Source organism: Salmo salar, chromosome 16 (assembly GCF_965601325.2).
Source record: "Salmo salar chromosome 16, fSalSal1, whole genome shotgun sequence".
In the NCBI taxonomy this organism is placed as follows: Eukaryota; Metazoa; Chordata; class Actinopteri; order Salmoniformes; family Salmonidae; genus Salmo; species Salmo salar.
This window is the reverse complement of record NC_138306.1, coordinates 62,617,672-62,638,069: the sequence shown is the minus strand read 5'-3', so window position 1 is coordinate 62,638,069 and position 20,398 is coordinate 62,617,672. Positions and strand designations below refer to the sequence as shown.

Here is a 20,398-nt window from a genome sequence, read left to right as displayed (position 1 = left end):
GTTTCTAAGGCTCCCATTGGCTCTCTAAAGCCGCCAGAAAGTGGAATGGGGTGTCTGCTGTCTCTGGGCAAAGAACAGCAGCAGCGTTTGTGAGTGGTCAGCCTGGAGACAGTGAGACTGAGATGCGCATTCACGAGAATTAAAAAAAAATGTATTTCAGCCTTTGAATGAATACAACGTTGCCCGGTTGGAATATTATTGCTATTTTACGAGAAAAATCGCATAAAAATTTATTTTAAACAGCGTTTGACATGCTTCGAAGTACGGTAATGGAATATTTTGACATTTTTTGTCACAAAATGTGCTCGCGCGTCACCCTTCAGATAGTGACCTGAATGCACGAACAAAACAGAGCTATTTGAATATAACTATGGATTATTTGGAACCAAAACAACATTTGTTGTTGAAGTAGAAGTCCTGGGAGTGCATTCTGACGAAGAACAGCAAAGGTAATCCAATTTTTCTAATAGTAATTCTGAGTTTGGTGAGTCCCAAACTTGGTGGGAGTCAAAATAGCTAGCCGTGATGGCCGAGCTATGTACTCAGAATATTGCAAAATGTGCTTTCGCCGAAAAGCTATTTTAAAATCGGACACCGCGATTGCATAAAGGAGTTCTGTATCTATAATTCTTAACCTCTTGGCGTTCCCCTAGGATAGGGGGCGCTAAAGCGATTTTTGAAAAGAATTCGTGCCCATTTTAAATGGCCTCCTACTCAAACTCAGAAGCTAGGATATGCATATAATTAATACTTGTGGATAGAAAACACCCTAAAGTTTCTAAAACTGTTTGAATGTTGTCTGTGAGTATAACAGAACTCATATGGCAGTCAAAACCCCGAGACCGATCGTAACAGGATGTGGAATTCTGAATTGTGGACTCAACTTCACATCTTTGCCTATTAATCACACCATGAGCTATGGTTCATTGAGCACTTCCTATTGCTTCCACTAGATGTCCCCAGTCTTTACAAAGTGGTTTGAGTCTCCTACTGTTAAAACTGAATGAATGAGACGCTGTTGAAATTGGTCACATGAGGAGGGCCATCACCATTATGACGCTGGCGGCCCTGTCTACCCTCCCCTTTCGAAACGTTTTGAAACACAATGCAATCGTCCCCCTCGAATCTTATTGGCTCTCTTGTTGAAACAGGCCCGGAAGATTTATGTTATACAACGTTTGACATGTTTGAACGAACCTAAATGGAAAAAAAATGCTTTTTCTCGAAATAGCTGTCCCGTGGCCGACGGAAGTTTTGGAGCAGCCTTCAGACGCGCTAACAAGAACAAGCTCTTGGAACATAAAGGAGTAATTTTTTCGAACGAAAATACATTTGTTGTGGACCTGGGAATCCTGGAAGTGCTTTCTGATGAAGACAACCAAAGGTAAGGGATTATTGACAATAGTATACAAGACTAGATGTGATATGCAATTGTTCCAAGATGGCGCTGAACTGTAACGTTAGCCTATTTTTCAGAGTATCGCATCCCCTTTTATCGCAAAGTGTGATTACCCAGTAAAGTTATTTTTAAATCTGGTAGTACAGGTGCTTTCAAGAGATATTCATCTATAAATCTTAGAATGACAATATTACATTTTAAAAATGTTTTCGAATAGTAATTTAGTAAATTGTAGCACTGTTTCACCGGATGCATTTGAGGGAAAATAGTTAGTCAACGATACGCACCGATGTAAAATGCTGTTTTTATATATAAATATGAACTTTATCGAACAAAAGAATGCATGTATTGTGTAACATGATGTCCTAGGTGTGTCATCTGATGAAGATTGTCATAGGTTAGTGCTGCATTTAGCTGTTTTTTGGTTATTTGTGATGCATGTGGTTGGTCGGAAAATGGCTATGTGGCTACTTTTACGATATACTCCTCTAACATAATCTAATGTTTTGCTTTTGGACGTGGTTCGACGTGGTTCGATTCAGGAGAGGTGTATCTATAAAACGATATAATTTGATTTTTTTTATGTATTTTTTTATTATTACATTTTGTTATGCTAATGGCGTTATGATTTTTCGCTGGATGTCCGTCCCGGCCGCACAAGGGTTAAAATAATTGTTATGTATTTTGTGAATGTTTATCATGAGTAATTTAGTAAATTCACCGGAAGTTTTCGGTGGGTATGCTAGTTCTGAACATCACATGCTAATGAAAAAACTGTTTTTTGATATAAATATGAACTTGATTGAACAAAACATGCATGTATTGTATAACATAATGTCCTAGGAGTGTCATCTGATGAAGATCATCAAAGGTTAGTGCTGCATTTAGCTGTGGTTTTGGTTTTTGTGACATATATGCTTGCTTTGAAAATGGCTTTGTGATTATTTTTGGCAGGGTACTCTCCTGACATAATCTAATGTTTTGCTTTCGCTGCAAAGCCTTTTTGAAATCAGACAATGTGGTTAGATTAACGAGAGTCTTGTCTTTTAAATGGTGTGAAATGTCATATGTTTGAGAAATTGAAGTGATAGCATTTTTGAGGTATTTGTATTTCGCGCCACGCGATTCCACTGGCTGTTGAATAGGGTGGGACGCTCGCCCATAGAAGTTAAGGTTTGTCTAAATAATTAGACAGTTTATGTGGTTTTATTTTTAAATACATTTACATTTGATGTTGTCTTATTCTGGAATGGGATTCTAGAATGGACGTAAGGGTGGAGGGGTCAGGAGGAATTCAAGAGGAATTGTCATTGGGGCACCAAACTTAAAATTAACTTACATTTTTTTTATTTGGTATGATGGTTATGGAGAATCAGGGGAAAAGGAGACCAGTGAATCATTAGACTCGGTGGAGAGATACTATCGCCGTGTTGTGGGATTTATTGGAAGGAGTCTTTTCAATTCAGTTAAAATGGGTATGCAGGAGGATGAAATGTATTGAAGAGGTATTTAAATGGTTTCTGAAGGACAGGGAAAGAAAGGGAGAGGAAACATTTTAATGGTGACGAAAGCCCTGATTATAAAAAATTCCAAATGAAGAATGATCAACTTCATTAGGAATTAAAAAGAAGGGGTTTTCAGCATAAAATTCATGAGAAACACCATTCTCTATCCAAATTGCACGTTTACTTTAGGAGATTATTATTATTTCTGTAGGGAGTTATAAAGACTTGTAATTCTAAATTGTTTATTTTTGATTTAACATGGTTTTTTTTATCACTCGTTTGAAAGGGGTAAATTACCAGTTCCCTGAGGTCCTGGTTTTTGGGGGTACTTACACAGTGTACTGTGTTCAGGCTGCATATAGAAAGGGAAATATATGTTAATATGGGAGTATTGACGAATTTAGATTTTTTTTTTTAGTAGCAGTAACATTATGTCATGCTTTTTGACATTTGTCTTAGAGATGGTATAAAGGAAAGGTTAATGTCATAATTCGTCATATAGTCAATGTTTGTCTAATTTACTGAAACAGAAATATAATGAATTTAACTGTTGTGATGATCTGTGTTTTTTTTTTAGGTTATCATGGAAGGTGACGTCAGATCGTGTTTCAATACATGGTAGAAATAATTTGACCATAGACAGTGTGTGTTAACCTCAAAACCCTCCCTAACCGGCTGAAGAAAAAGCGACAAAGGCGTGCTATGAGAGACAATGACTTTTACCACTCGTATCTGAGTCCGAGCCATAAACCAGGGCCGGGGTGCTGCGAGCGCGTGTGGAGTGAGCATCAAGCTCAGGTGAGAGACTCGTGTACGTGGAAAAAACAGAAGTATCTAATTGGATATTAAAATCGGGACATTATCAAGGGCCATGAAATGTGACCGGCAAAAGTTACATGTGCCGTTGGGAAAATGAACTGTAAACAATATCTGAAGAAGACCTGCTAGAATGATAAGTGCCGGGTGAAGGACGTGGGGGGGGGGGGGGGGGGGAGAGGATACGCCCTGCTAACTATTTAACCTGTTAGGGCTAGGGGGCAGCATTGACACGGCTGGATAAAAAACATACCCGATTTAATCTGGTTACCACTCCTACCCAGTAACTAGAATATGCATATACTTATTACATATGGATAGAAAACACCCTAAATTTTCTAAAACTGTTTGAATGGTGTCTGTGAGTATAACAGAACTCAAATGGCAGGTCAAAACCTGAGAGATTCCTTTACAGGAAGTGGCCTGTCTGACCATTTCTTGAACTTCTTTTCCATCTCTATCATTTACTAAGGATCTCTGCTCTAACGTGACACTTCCCACGTCGTCCATAGGCGCTCAGAGCCCGGGAAAAAACAGAATGTCGTCATTCCAGCCCCAGGCTGAAACACATTATCGCCTTTCTCAAGTGGCCGATCAAGAGACACTAGCTTATGCGCATGACCCCGACCGCCCCCGCCTTTGGGATTTTTTCCTCTGTTTGCCGAAAAGGAGATTCCCTGTCGGAATATTATCGCTTTTCTACGAGAAAAATTTCGTAAAAATTGATTTTAAACAGCGGTTGACATGCTTCGAAGTACGGTAATGGAATACTTAGAATTTTATTGTCACGAATTGCGCCATGCGCGTGACACTTCTTTACTATTTCGGATAGTGTCTGGAACGCACGAACAAAACGCCGCTATTCGGATATAACGATGGATTATTTTGGACCAAACCAACATTTGTTATTGAAGTAGCAGTCCTGGGTGTGTATTCTGACGAAGACAACAAAAGGTAATGAAACTTTTATAATAGTAAATATGATTATGGTGAGTGCTAAACTTGCCGGGTGTCTAAATAGCGAGCCCGTGATGGCTGGGCTATGTACTTAGAATATTGCAAAATGTGCTTTCACCAAAAAGCTATTTTAAAATCGGACATATCGAGTGCATAGAGGAGGTCTGTATCTATAATTCTTAAAATAATTGTTATGCTTTTTGTGAACGTTTATCGTGAGTAATTTAGTAAAATGTTAGCGAATTCCCCGGAAGTTTGCGGGGGGTATGCTAGTTCTGAACGTCACATGCTAATGTAAAAAGCTGGTTTTTGATATAAATATGAACTTGATTGAACAAAACATGCATGTATTGTATAACATAATGTCCTAGGGTTGTCATCTGATGAAGATCATCAAAGGTGAGTGCTGCATTTAGCTGTCTTCTGGGTTTTGGTGACATTATATGCTGGCTTGAGGTTAACCTCTTACATCTAGACGTTCCGCTAGCGGAACACCTGCTCCAATATCCAATGATAGGCGTGGCGCGAATTACAAATTCCTCAAAAATACAAAAACTTCAATTTTTCAAACATATGACTATTTCACAGCATTTTAAAGACAAGACTCTCTTTATCTAACCACACTGTCCGATTTCAAAAAGGCTTTACAGCGAAAGCAAAACATTAGATTATGTCAGCAGAGTACCAAGCCAGAAATAATCAGACACCCATTTTTCAAGCTAGCATATAATGTCACAAAAACCCAGAAGACAGCTAAATGCAGCACTAACCTTTGATGATCTTCATCAGATGACACACCTAGGACATTATGTTATACAATACATGCATGTTTTGTTCAATCAAGTTCATATTTATATCAAAAAACAGCTTTTTACATTAGCATGTGACGTTCAGAACTAGCATACCCCCCGCAAACTTCCGGAGGAATTTGCTAACAATTTACTAAATTACTCACGATAAACGTTCACAAAAAGCATAACAATTATTTTAAGAATTATAGATACAGAACTCCTCTATGCACTCGATATGTCCGGTTTAAAATAGCTTTTTGGTGAAAGCACATTTTGCAATATTCTAAGTACATAGCCCAGCCATCACGGGCTAGCTATTTAGACACCCGGCAAGTTTAGCACTCACCAATATCAGATTTACTATTATAAAAGTTTGATTACCTTTTGTTGTCTTCGTCAGAATGCACTCCCAGGACTGCCACTTCAATAACAAATGTTGGGTTGGTCCAAAATAATCCATCGTTATATCCGAATAGCGACGTTTTGTTCGTGCGTCCCAGACACTATCCGAATGGTAAAGAAGGGTCGTGCGCATGGCGCAATTCGTGACAAAAAAATGCTAAATATTCCATTACCGTACTTCGAAGCATGTCAACCGCTGTTTAAAATCAATTTTTATGCCATTTTTCTCGTAGAAAAGCGATAATATTCCGACCGGGAATCTCCTTTTCGGCAAACAGAGGAAAAATCACAAAGACGGGGGCGGCCAGGTCACGCGCCTAAGCCCACAGTCCCTTGATCGGCCACTTGAGAAAGGCGATAATGTGTTTCAGCCTGGGGCTGGGATGACGACATTCTGTTTTTTCTCGGGCTCTGAGCGCCTATGGAAGACGTAGGAAGTGTCACGTTAGAGCAGAGATCCTTTGTAAAAGATAGAGATGGCAAAGAAGTTCAAGAAATGGTCAGACAGGCCACTTCCTGTAAAGGAATCTCTCAGGTTTTGACCTGCCATTTGAGTTCTGTTATACTCACAGACACCATTCAAACAGTTTTAGAAACTTTGGAGTGTTTTCTATCCAAAGCCAATAATTATATGCATATTCTAGTTACTGGGCAGGAGTAGTAACCAGAATAAATCGGGTATGTTTTTTATCCAGCCGTGAAAATACTGCCCCCTAGCCATAACAGGTTAAACTAAAAATGCATTGAGATACTGATTTTTCTTTACCAGGCCACTCATGACAGGAAAACAGGGACAAAGGGGGACTGTAATGATCGGCAATAAAAGATTGTTTATAAATGTGTGTTCTAACAGGGATGATGTGTGCGGAGTTGATCAACTGGAATTTGAGCCTTAGTCTCAAAGAAAGCACTGAGGTCAGTCATTCTAAATTCGGGTTGGATAAGTGATAAAAGGTTTTCGTTGTGATTGGAATACTGCGAGAGAGAATGGCTAAAGCACGATGAGGGGCTGGGTGCGCTGCTAACGGTTATGTGGCCAGGAGAGTTTCAGAAACGTATCTCTAAGTGTCATCGTGAGGGGAGGTGGTTTGTTTGGGAGACTCACTGGATGATAGCTTGGGACAAACATGAATGTTTTTTTTTGTATTACCCTGTATTGAGAGTTTTTATGTTACATCGCATCAATGAGTGGTGCAAAGTTATGAAAAATGTCCTTTGTTTCTCTTTTCAAGTCAATATGTTTTTAGGTTTCTTGGAACATGAGGGTGTTCATTGTTCCAGAGGAGGGAATGATGTATATTGACTAAATTGATTTGATAATGTGTTAGTAGGTGTGTAAATGTAGAAAATGCATTATGAATATAGTGTGTTATGGGTTAGATGTAATGATATAGGATTATCATTCCCAAAGACTGAATATTGTTACAGGAGATAGATCATAGAAGAAGAAGAGCAGCTAACTGTACACAATATGGGGATTTAATTGAACGTTACACATACCCAGATCATGGTGAAAGTAGCAGAGATAGTGTTGTCATTTCAGACACTATTGTCAACTTTCAGTAATGATTTTGTCACAGAAGGCATAACACTTGAAAGAATAGCAACTGATCCCTGTATACAGGAGGCCAGAAGGGAAGTTTGCTGTGATAATAGCATCACATCTCCTGCAGAGTGTGATTAAGAAACATGTGACTCAGAGTTTTGTACGGTTGGATACTCTTCCAACGCCACTAATCTCTCCCCCATTTCTGACAGCTAGTAAACACTTGACATACCTCCCAGTAGATTGGGACCGAACCACGGTAAATGGTTCAAAAGTGTCAGAAGGTGGCTGCTTATCAACCGTTGGGGCTCAAAGTCTACACTGTAACAAAGGTGTTTACAAACGGGTGGGGGGTAGATCGGCCTTAGGATGAGAGATGTGTACCTAACTTGAGCACAGGGATGTATTATCCACAGGTACCAACTGTAGCAGAATACAGGAGGTCAGTGGAGATGTTGGTGGCTAGAGACCAAGGGATAAACTGCGAAACAGGCAGGGGGTATCTGAAAGTTCAGTCCTAAACTTATCAGTAAACCACGAAGACAATAGGAAAGCAGGAGACAAATTCCGAGCAATGGGGGGACAGTAGGGACAGTAACAGAAGGAGCAGTAGTAGAAGCATAGAATGCTATATTAATAGCATGAAATTGGACTACTGTGCAAATGAGGGGTATTGTGAGACTATAGTCATGTAGTAGCATTGTTGGGATATCAGTTTATGACGACTCATGTCACATGGACTGGTTACTGGTAACTCGGGGACCGATGGGAGGACAGGGCTTGCTGGTATTCAAATATCACAAATTATGTTGTCAGGAAATAACCCATGTGTTACAGTGTGCATATCCTCAGGTGGAACCAAGATATAACCAATGACACGGTCTGAATTCTAGAGATTGAGTGTACATCAAGAGACACCAGGCGGGGGTGTTGGAACAGCATTGATTTGAGAGACACTACTTCGAACAGTACCTGCAGTGGTTAAGATCGTCATGTCTCTCCTTGGGGGTTGCATAGTTTTCACGTGAAGTGAGGTCCAACTGCATAATGGGTGAGTGAAGACACTATGACACAGGAAGCGGAGCGAGAGAGAGACCAGATTCCACCGTAAGACATACATATGGTTGGGTCTGGAAACTACTATAAACATCATATTTGGTTTGGTGTTTAACTGCTTTATGGGTTAATGCATCATATGATAGAGGATAGAGGGGTAATTGTACTGTGAACAAAATGTTGAAGGCATTGATGTAAAAGCAGATACAGTGCTGAGTTCCCTCGAGGATGGAACGTGGATTAGGGATACACACTTGCATATCAGGTATTCGTGCCTATCAGGTGAAATGGAGAAGATGGGGAACAAAGTGAAAATGACATGACTTGGGAACACTTCTCGGAACCTGGGGCCTAAAGGGGAAGACTGGGTGAAAGCATGAGGAAGCTTTTTAGAGATTTCATTTTTGTGGAACCCAGCAGGAAATTATCTTGGAGGCAGACTGTCAGGTGAAGAGGGAGTGGGAATTGTCATGATTTCAGACTTTGTTTTCATGCATATATAAATATGCATAGCTTATCACATTGTTAATACTGTTACGTATTATGTTTGTTTTTGTTGCTTTCCAAGTCTTGTGCTATCACTCTCTTAGGAACAGGGGGGGAACCAAAGCCGCTCCATCTGATATATAACAAGACCGCAGATTCAGCTGGAAAGACATTTTGTTATGTGATGATAGATGGGAATACATTTGTTTGATCATAGCACAGAGGCCATAAGTCTCTTACATATGTAAACCTTGCGGTGACTGGTTGTTCATTGTTTGTTCATTTGTTTGTTTGTTTAACCTGTTGGGGCTAGGGGGCAGTATTTGCACGGCTGGATAAAAAAACGTACCCGATTTAATCTGGTTACTAATCCTACCCAGTAACTAGAATATGCATATACTTATTATATATGGATAGAAAACACCCTAAAGTTTCTAAAACTGTTTGAATGGTGTCTGTGAGTATAACAGAACTCATTTGGCAGGCAAAACCCTGAGACATTTTCTGACAGGAAGTGGATACCTGATGTGTTGAATTACCTTTAAGCCTATGCCATTGAAACACACAGGGGTTGATTAATGTTTTGGCACTTCCTATTGCTTCCACTAGATGTCACCAGCCTTTACAAAGTGTTTTGAGTCTTTTACTGTGAGATCTGACCGAACAAGAGCCATGGAACGGTGATGGCCGATTAGACTCTGGCGCGCGAGTTCATGTTGGGTACCCTCGTTCCAATACGTAATAAAAGAGAATGCATTCGTCCATCTTGAATATTATTCATGTTCTGGTTAACCTGTTAGGGATAGGGGGCAGTATTTGCACGGCTGGATAAAAAAATGTACCCGATTTAATCTGGTTACTAATCCTACCCAGTAACTAGAATATGCATATACTTATTATATATGGATAGAAAACACTCTAAAGTTTCTAAAACTGTTTGAATGGTGTCTGTGAGTATAACAGAACTCATTTGGCAGGCAAAACCCTGAGACATTTTCTGACAGGAAGTGGATACCTGATGTGTTGTATTACCTTTAAACCTATGCCATTGAAAAACACAGGGGCTGAGGAATATTTTGGCACTTCCTATTGCTTCCACTAGATGTCACCAGCCTTTACAAAGTGTTTTGAGTCTTCTGGAGGGAGATCTGACCGAACAAGAGCCATGGAACGATGATGGCCCATTAGACACCTGGCGCGCGAGTTCATGTTGGGTACCCTCGTTCCAATACGTTATAAAAGAGAATGCATTCGTCCACCTTGAATATTATTCATGTTCTGGTTAAAAAAGGCCCTAATGATTTATGCTATACAACGTTTGACATGTTTGAACGAACGTAAATATATTTTTTCCCCTCGTTCATGACGAGAAGTCCGGCTGGCTTAGATCATGTGCTAACAACACGGATCTTTTTGGATATAAATGATGAGCTTTTTTGAACAAAACTACATTCGTTATGGACCTGGGATTCCTGGAAGTGACATCTGATGAAGAGAATCAAAGGTAATGGATTATTTACATAGTATTTTTGATTTTAGATCTCCCCAACATGGCCGTTTGTCTGTATAGCAAAGCATATTTTTCTGGGCGCAGTGCTCAGATTATTGCAAAGTGTGATTTCCCAGTAAGGTTATTTTTAAATCTGGCAAGTTGATTGCGTTCAAGAGATGTAAATCTATAATTCTTTAAATGACAATATAATATTTTACCAATGTTTTCTAATTTTAATTATTTAATTTGTGGTGCTGACTTGACTGCCGGTTATTGGAGGGAAACGATTTCCTCAACATCAATGCCATAGTAAAACGCTGTTTTTGGATATAAATATGAACTTGATATAACTAAAAATGCATGCATTGTCTAACATAATGTCCTAGGAGTGTCATCTGATGGAGATTGTAAAAGGTTAGTGCATCATTTTAGCTGGTTTTATGGTTTTGGTGACCCTGTCTTTGAATTGACAAAACATTACACACAGCTATTGTCAATGTACTCTCCTAACATAATCTAACTTTATGCTTTCGCCGTAAAACCTTTTTGAAATCGGACAACGTGGTTAGATTAAGGAGATGTTTATCTTTCAAAGGGTGTAAGATAGTTGTATGTTTGAAAAATTTGAATTTTGACATTTATTTGGTTTCAAATTTGCCGCTCTTGAAATGCACCTGCTGTTGATAGGGTGCACCACGGGTGGCACGCTAGCGTCCCACATAGCCCCAAGAAGTTAATTCATGTTTTATAATCATTTGTTAATTTTTTTATTTCATGTTTTATTATCATTGTTTATACATTTAAGTAATTTCCAAGTTTATGTAAAGTGAACATTAGGATGCTATTGTTCAAGAAGAAGGACTGTTGGAATCGGCTAAACTTTGAACATTAAGATATTAAATAAATGATAGAGACAAAGCCTTGAATAGTAAGAGTTTGTAAAAAGCCAGAAGGCTTTGCAATGTGTTTGATGGAGGAGAGGAGATTGATGTGGTGATATAGTGAAGACAGATGGATATCTGTGGATTAGGTGAAGAAGGGTTTGAGGTCAGGAGGTGAGGGGTGAGGTCAGTTTCCCTTAAGGGAGTCATCAGGGTTGGTATCTGGTTACCTTCTTTCCTGTGGAGCCATAAACTGTAAAGAGGAGGAGTGTCTTAACCTGTTAGGGCTAGGGGGCAGCATTTGCGCGTCTGGATAAAAAAAATGTACCCGATTTAATCTGGTTACTAATCCTACCCAGTAACTAGAATATGCATATACTTATTATATATGGATAGAAAACACTCTAAAGTTTCTAAAACTGTTTGAATGGTGTCTGTGAGTATAACAGAACTCATTTGGCAGGCAAAACCCTGAGACATTTTCTGACAGGAAGTGGATACCTGATGTGTTGTATTGACTTTAAACCTATCCCATTGAAAAACACAGGGGCTGAGGAATATTTTGGCACTTCCTATTGCTTCCACTAGATGTCACCAGCCTTTACAAAGTGTTTTGAGTCTTCTGGAGGGAGATCTGACCGAACAAGAGCCATGGAACGATGATGTCCCATTAGACACCTGGCGCGCGAGTTCATGTTGGGTACCCTCGTTCCAATACGTTATAAAAGAGTATGCATTCGTCCACCTTGAATATTATTCATGTTCTGGTTAAAAAAGGCCCTAATGATTTATGCTATACAACGTTTGACATGTTTGAACGAACGGAAATATATTTTTTCCCCTCGTTCATGACGAGAAGTCCGGCTGGCTTAGATCATGTGCTAACAAGACGGAGATTTTTAGACATAAATGATGAGCTTTTTTGAACAAAACTACATTCGTTATGGACCTGTGATACCTGGAAGTGACATCTGATGAAGAGAATCAAAGGTAATGGATTATTTACATAGTATTTTCGATTTTAGATCTCCCCAACATGACGTCTAGTCTGTATCGCAACGCGTATTTTTCTGGGCGCAGTGCTCAGATTATTGCAAAGTGTGATTTCCCAGTAAGGTTATTTTTAAATCTGGCAAGTTGATTGCGTTCAAGAGATGTAAATCTATAATTCTTTAAATGACAATATAATATTTTACCAATGTTTTCTAATTTTAATTATTTAATTTGTGACGCTGACTTGACTGCCGGTTATTGGAGGGAAACGATTTCCTCAACATCAATGCCATAGTAAAACGCTGTTTTTGGATATAAATATGAACTTGATAGAACTAAAAATGCATGCATTGTCTAACATAATGTCCTAGGAGTGTCATCTGATGGAGATTGTAAAAGGTTAGTGCATCATTTTAGCTGGTTTTATGGTTTTGGTGACCCTGTCTTTGACTTGACAAAACATTACACACAACTCTTGTAAATGTACTGTCCTAACATACTCTAAATTTATGCTTTCGCCGTAAAACCTTTTTGAAATCGTAAAACGTGGTTAGATTAAGGAGATGTTTATCTTTCAAAGGGTGTAAAATAGTTGTATGTTTGAAAAATTTGAATTTTGACATTTATTTGGATTCAAATTTGCCGCTCTTGAAATGCACCTGCTGTTGATGGAGTGCACCACGGGTGGCACGCTAGCGTCCCACCTAGCCCATAGAGGTTAAGTAGGATGCATATAAACTGTGACGTCTGAAATGTTTAGCTGTCTGATTTCAGCTGTACAGAACCTTTAGGGATGATTAAACTTGTTTAAAGCTTCTCTAGTGTCCGTGAGTTATTTACTCTGAAAAATAATAACCTAACACTATTAAAACCTACCCTAACCAGAAACAGTGGATAGATGGCGGCATTCGCACAAAAATGAAAGAGCGAACCAGCGTATTTAACCATGGAAAGATGACTGGGAATATGGCGGAATATAAACAGCGTAGTTATTCCCTCCGCAAGGCAATCAAACAAGCGAAATGTCAGTACAGGGACAAAGTGGAGTCGCAATTCAACGAGTCAGACATACGACGTATGTGGCAGGGTCTACAGGCAATTACAGACTACAAAAAGAAAACCAGCCAATTCATGGACACCGACGTCTTGCTTCCAGACAAACTAAACACATCATTTTCCCGCTTTAAGGATAACACATAAGGGGCCCGCTACCAAGGACAGCAGGCCACCCCTCTCCTTCTCTGTGGCCAACGTGTGTAAGACATTTAAAAGTGTTAACCCTCGCAAGGCTGCCGGTCCTGACGGCATCCCTAGCTGCGTCCTCAGAGCATGAGGACATATTCAATCTCTCTCTATCCCAGTCTGCTGTCCCCACATGCTTCAAGATGTCCACCATTGTTCCTGTACCCAAGAAAGCAAAGATAACTAACTAAATGACTATCGCCCCGAAGCACTCACTTCTGTCATCATGAAGTGCTTTGAGAGACTAGTCAAGGATCATATCACCTCCACCTTACCTGCCACCCTAGACCCACTTCAATTTGCATACCGCCCCAATAGTTCCAAAGACGATGCAATCGCCATCACACTGTACACTGCCCTATCCAATGTGGACAAGAGGCATACCTATGTAAGAAAGCTGTTCATGGACTACAGCTCAGCATTCAACACCATAGTACCCTCCAAGCTCATCATTAACCTGTTTAGGATAGGGGGCAGTATTGACACGGCTGGATAAAAAACGTACCCGATTTAATCTGGTTACCACTCCTACCCAGTAACTAGAATATGCATATACTTATTACATATGGATAGAAAACACCCTAAAGTTTCTAAAACTGTTTGAATGGTGTCTGTGAGTATAACAGAACTCATTTGGCAGGCAAAAACCTGACAAGGTTTCAGGCAGGAAGTGGCCTGTCTGACAAGGTGTCGTTCTTCTTGTCTCTGTTTATTGAAGAGTGAGGATCTTAGCTGTCCTGTGACACTTCCTACGGCTGCCATAGGGTCTCAGAAGGCGGCAAAAAGCTGAATCGTGGCTTTGCAGGCTCTGGCTGAAACAAAGTAGCGCGTTTGGGTAGTGGCTGGTTACAGTACTGTGAGACTCAGGCGCGTGCCCGCGTCGACCGAAAGCTTTGTTTACTTTCCTCAGTTTAGCTAAATGGACATTCCCGGTCGGAATATTATCGTTTTTTTACTAGAAAAATGGCATAAAAATGGATTTTAAACAGCGGTTGACATGCCTCGAAGTACGGTAATGGAATATTTAGATTTTTTTTGTCACGAATTGCGCCATGCGGGCGACCCTGATTTACCATTTCAGATAGTGTCTGGGACGCACGAACAAAACGCCGCTATTCGGATATAACGATGGATTATTTTGGACCAAACCAACATTTGTTATTGAAGTAGCAGTCCTGGGAGTGCATTCTGACGAAGACAACAAAAGGTAATCAAACTTTTATAATAGTAAATATGATTATGGTGAGTGCTAAACTTGCCGGGTGTCTAAATTGCTAGCCCGTGATGCCTGGGCTATGTACTTAGAATATTGCAAAATGTGCTTTCACCAAAAAGCTATTTTAAAATCGGACATATCGAGTGCATAGAGGAGGTCTGTATCTATAATTCTTAAAATAATTGTTATGCTTTTTGTGAACGTTTATCGTGAGTCATTTAGTAAAATGTTAGCGAATTCCTCCGGAAGTATGCTAGTTCTGAACGTCACATGCTAATGTAAAAAGCTGGTTTTTGATATAAATATGAACTTGATTGAACAAAACATGCATGTATTGTATAACATAATGTCCTAGGGTTGTCATCTGATGAAGATCATCAAAGGTTAGTACTGCATTTAGCTGTCTTCTGGGTTTATGTGACATTATATGCTAGCTTGAAAAATGGGTGTCTGATTATTTCTGGCTTGGTACTCTGCTGACATAATCTAATGTTTTGCTTTCGTTGTAAAGCCTTTTTGAAATCGGACAGTGTGGTTAGATTAACGAGAGTCTTGTCTTTAAATAGCTGTAAAATAGTCATATGTTTGAGAAATTGAAGTAATAGGATTTTTAAGGTTTTGAAAATCGCGCCACAGGCTTCAAGTGGCTGTTACGTAGGTGGGACGAATTCGTCCCGCCTAGCCCATAGAGGTTAAGCTTGAAACGCTGGGTCTGCAATTGGGTTGTTGACTTTGACGGACCGCCCGCAGGTGGTGAAGGTAGGAAACAACATCTCCACTTCACTGATCCTCAACACTGGGGCCCCACAAGGGTGCGTGCTCAGCCCCCTCCTGTACTCCCTGTTCACCCATGACTGCATTGCCATGCACGACTCCAACTCAATCATCAAGTTTGCAGATGACTTCACAGTAGTGGGCTTGATTACCAAAACGATGAGACAGCTTACAGGGAGGAGGTGAGTGCACTTTGATTGTGGTGTCAGGAAAACAACCTCTCACTCGACGTCAACAAAACAAAGGAGATGATCGTGGACTTCAGGAAACAGCAGAGGGAGCACTCCCCTATCCATATCGACGGGACAGCAGTGGAGAAGGTGGAAAGTTAAGGCCCTTGGCGTACACATCACGGACAAACTGAAATGGTCCACCCACACAGTCAGTGTGGTGAAGAAGGCGCAACAGCGCCTCTTCAACCTCAGAAGGCTGAAGAAATTTGGCTTGTCACCTAAAACCCTCACAAACTTTTACAGATGCACAATTGAAAGCATCCTGTCAGCCTGTATCACCACCTGATACAGCAAATGCAGTACCCACAACCGCAAGGCTCTCCAGAGGGTGGTGCAGTATGCACAACGCATCACCGGGGGCATACTACCGGCCCTCCAGGAAACCTACAGCACCCAATGTCACAGGAAGGCCAAAAAAATCATCAAGGACAACAACCACCCGAGCCACTGCCTGTGCACACTTCTACCATCCAGAAGGCGAGGTCAGTACAGGTGCACCAAAGCTGGGACCTAGAGACTGAAAAACAGCTTCTATCTAAAGGCCATCAGACTGTAAAACAGCCATAACTAACACAGAGAGGCTGCTGCCGACATACAGACTCAAAATCATTAGCCACTTTAATAACTGGACCACTAGTCACTTTAATAATGCCACTTTAATAATATTTATATATCTTATGTTACTCATCTCATATGTATATACTGTATTGTATACCATCTATTGTATCTTGCCTATGCCCCATCACTCATCCATATTTTATTTGTACATATTCTTATTCCATCCCTTTAGATTTGTGTGTATTAGGTAGTTGTTGTGGAATTGTTAGATTACTTGTTAGATCTTACTGCATTGTCAGAACTAGAAACACAAGCATTTCACTACACTCACATTAACATCTGCTAACCATGTGTGTCACGTCCTGGCCAGTATAAGGGTTAATTGTTATTGTAGTTTGGTCAGGACGTGGCAGAGGGTATTCGTTTTATGTGATTCGGGGTGGTGTGTTTGTTGTAGGGGATTTGATTTGTGTATTCCGGGGTTTTTGGGCACTGTTCCTTGTTATGTATGTCTATGATTGATCTAGCTGTTGTATGTCTATGTGTGGTCAATTGGGGTTGGGACTCTCAATTGAAGGCAGGTGTTGTCCATTTGCCTTTGATTGAGAGTCCCATATATTAGGGTGTGTTAGTATGTGTCTTTTGTGGGAGATTGTTTGTGTGCACTGCGTTTGTTTGAGCCTGCCACACTGTTGCAAGTATAGTTTTTTTTGTTCAAGTGGATGCTTTACATGTTTTCTTTAATAAACATGAGTGTCCACAATCCCGCTGCGCCTTGGTCCTCTTCTCTACATGACAACTTTTGTGACAATGTGTATGTGACCAATACCATTTGCTTTGTATGTTTAAGCTGGAAGTGGAAGCCTAAGTATTGTTGTCCATTAGTTTACAGTGTGTGTGTGTATATATATATATATATATATATATATATCAGTACCATTCAAACGTTTGGACATATGGAATCATGTAGTAACCAAATAAGTGTTAAACAAATCAAAATATATTTGAGATTCTTCAGAGTAGCCACTCTTTGCCTTGATGACAGCTTTGCACACTCTTGGCATTCTCTCAACCAGCTTCATGAGGTAGTCACCCGGAATGCATTTCATTTAACATGTGTGTTTGAGTCAATCAGTTGTGTTGTGACAAGGTAGTGTGGTATATAGACGCGAGCCCTTTTTGGTAAAAGACCAAGTCCATATTATGGCAAGAACAGCTCAAATGAGCAAAGAGAAACAACAGTCCATCATTACGTTAAGACATGAAGGTAAGTCAATGTGGAACATTTCAAGGACTTTGAAAGTTTCTTCAAGTGCAGTCGCTAAAACCATCAAGTGCTATGATGAAACTGGCTCTCATGAGGACCGCCACAGGAAAGGAAGTCCCAGAGTTACCTCTGCTGCAGCGGATAAGTTCATTAGAGTTACCAGCCTCAGAAATTGCAGTCCAAATAAATGCTTCACAGAGTTCAAGCAACAGACACATCTCAACATCAACTGTTCAGAGGAGACTGCATGAAATCAGGCCTTCATGGTCAAATTGCTGCAGAGAACCCACTACTAAAGGACATCAATATTAAGAAGAAACTTACTTTGGCCAAGAAACAATGGACATTAGAGCAATGGACATTAGACTGGTGGAAATCAGTCCTTTGGTCTGTTGAGTCCAAATTTGAAATTTCTGGTTCCAACCGCCATGTCTTTGTGAGAAGCAGAGTAGGTAAACGGATGGTCTCCACATGTGTGGTTCCCACCGTGAAGCATGGCGGGAGTGGTGTGATGTGTGGGGGTGCTTTTATTAAGAATGTATTTAGAATTAAAGGCACACTTAACCAGCATGGCTACTACAGCATTCTGCAGCGATACGCCATCCCATCTGCTTTTGCGCTTAGTGGGACTAACATTTGTTTTTCAACAGGACAATGTCCCAACACACATCCAGGCTGTGTAAGAGCTATTTTACCAAGGAGAGAGTGCAGCATCAGATGACCTGGCCTCCACAATCACCCGACCTCAACCCAATTGAAATGGTTTGGGATGAGTTGGACCGCGGAGTGAAGGGAAAGCAGCCAACAAGTGCTTAGCATATGTGGAAACTCCTTCAAGACTATTGGAAAACATTCCAGGTGAAGCTAGTTGAGAGAATGCCAAGATTGTGCAAAGCTGTCAAGGCAAAGGATGGCTACTTAAGAATCTCAAATATAAAATATATTTTCAGTTGTTTAACACTTTTTTTTGGTTACTGCCTGATTCCACGTGTTATTTCATAGTTTTGATGTCTGCAATATTATTATACAATGCAGAAAATAAAAATAAAGAAAAACCCTTGAATGAGTAGGTGTGTCCAAATGTTTGACTGGTATATGGGGGATTATGCAGACAATTGCACTGATAGAATCCACAATGTATCTGCAATATTAAAGCTGATTTTCTCCCCCCCCCCCCCCCCCCCCAAAAAAAATAAAAATAAATCAGTTGATGACTCTTTTCAAATCCAATGTATTTTCCACGTCAGAATAAGCTGAAAAATTACATTGAAACAATGTTGATTCAACCAGTTTGTGCCCAGTGGGTGACTTCTGAGTTTTTCTTTATCTCAGTCGGACACACTCTATAGTGATGGCTGCGGTGGACTATCCCATCTCCGTAGCCAGATGGTGGGTGTCATGTTGCCGAGTGGATAATAGGACTCGCCTCATTGAGCAAGCTTATTGGATCTTCCTCACAACTATAAGTGGTGCTCTAAATTGAACGCAATCCGTGTTTTTTTTTCCACCGAGTGCGTTTATTACATTAGGTGGGAAGAGCAAGATAGCCGAGACAATATTGTGGGCGCTCATGCATAACCGGTGCTTATAGCTCGCGAGAGATCACATTTCAATCACTCCCGAAACACTCTCAGGTGGCTTGCATTCTTGGCTTCACTGGGGCCTTCCTGAGGACAAATTAGAGAATTAAAATGACAACCTTTCGCTTTTTGGGCTACAAAGCCCCGAGTTGGCACTAATTGAAATCTTCAATCACAGAAATAGTGCGAGTATAGAGGAAATCAAAGGAGCGGTGGCAGCCTTTGATCATTAAGTAGCTCTATAATGAGCCTGTCTAGATCGGTGAGTCTGTTCTTTCTCTCAAACTAAGCCGATCTGAGGTGAATGCTCAGTTCTTATGTTCAACACAGCAGAATTTAGTGACTCTACAGTTCTAACTGCTGGAGTCACTGCCTTTGTAGCGGTGGTGGTTCAAAACTACACTTGCGTGATGAGTAACCTTGATTGAGACCTGATGGACAGGTTCAAACCCCTGTCCATCACACTTCCACCTACACCACGGGATGCTGCTGAGGGGAGAATGGCTCATAATATTGTCGGAACAGAGCAAAGGGAATGGCATCAAACACAAGGAAACCATGTGTTTGATGTATTTGATACCATTGCACTAATTCTGCTCAAGCCATTACCACGAGCCCATTCTCCCCAATTAAGGTGCCCCCAACCTCCTGTGACCTACACTATTAACAAGATTAATTCTTAATCAATGACTCGATTCTTACACACCAGGTATGATTATTTTCGTATCAATAACTCAAAAGAGAACCTGAATTGAATCAGATCAGAGAAAAAAACATTTTCCGCCACTATTGACAATTTAATCCCTGCCACCGGAGACAAAAGTTCCTTCTTTGTGTGAGACCAAGTGTCTCTGGACAGATAAGCGTTTCATTTTGCCCGTGGTCCTGGGGTGCGATTGTTTGGGAGCTGGCAGCCCTGTACCTGTGTCAGTGCTGTGACTGTGGAGTGTAGGAGGGGAGAATGATTCTGTCTTACTAGGTGACTCTATTCTCACCCTGAGAGGAGCAACAATTCTGCATGCCACTGATCGATACACCCCAGTGCCTGGCCTAAGAGAGCCTTTACACTGTGGCTCCGTAAGGGGCTTCTCATCCTTAACATCACTGCTGTACGGCTGCTATTGTAGAAGGGACCACGGTATATGGTTGGATAGGCTTTTGATATATATAAAACGAGAGCAGGTACTGTATGCTACGCTAGTCT

General features: G+C 40.6%; 1 protein-coding gene across 4 annotated transcripts in view; it reads right to left on the bottom strand.

Moving 5' to 3' along the window:
• LOC106574338 (neural cell adhesion molecule 2) overlaps positions 1-20,398 on the bottom strand; it is a 499,358-nt gene that overhangs the window by 110,440 nt on the left and 368,520 nt on the right. The gene's annotated exons all lie outside the window — the stretch shown is intronic.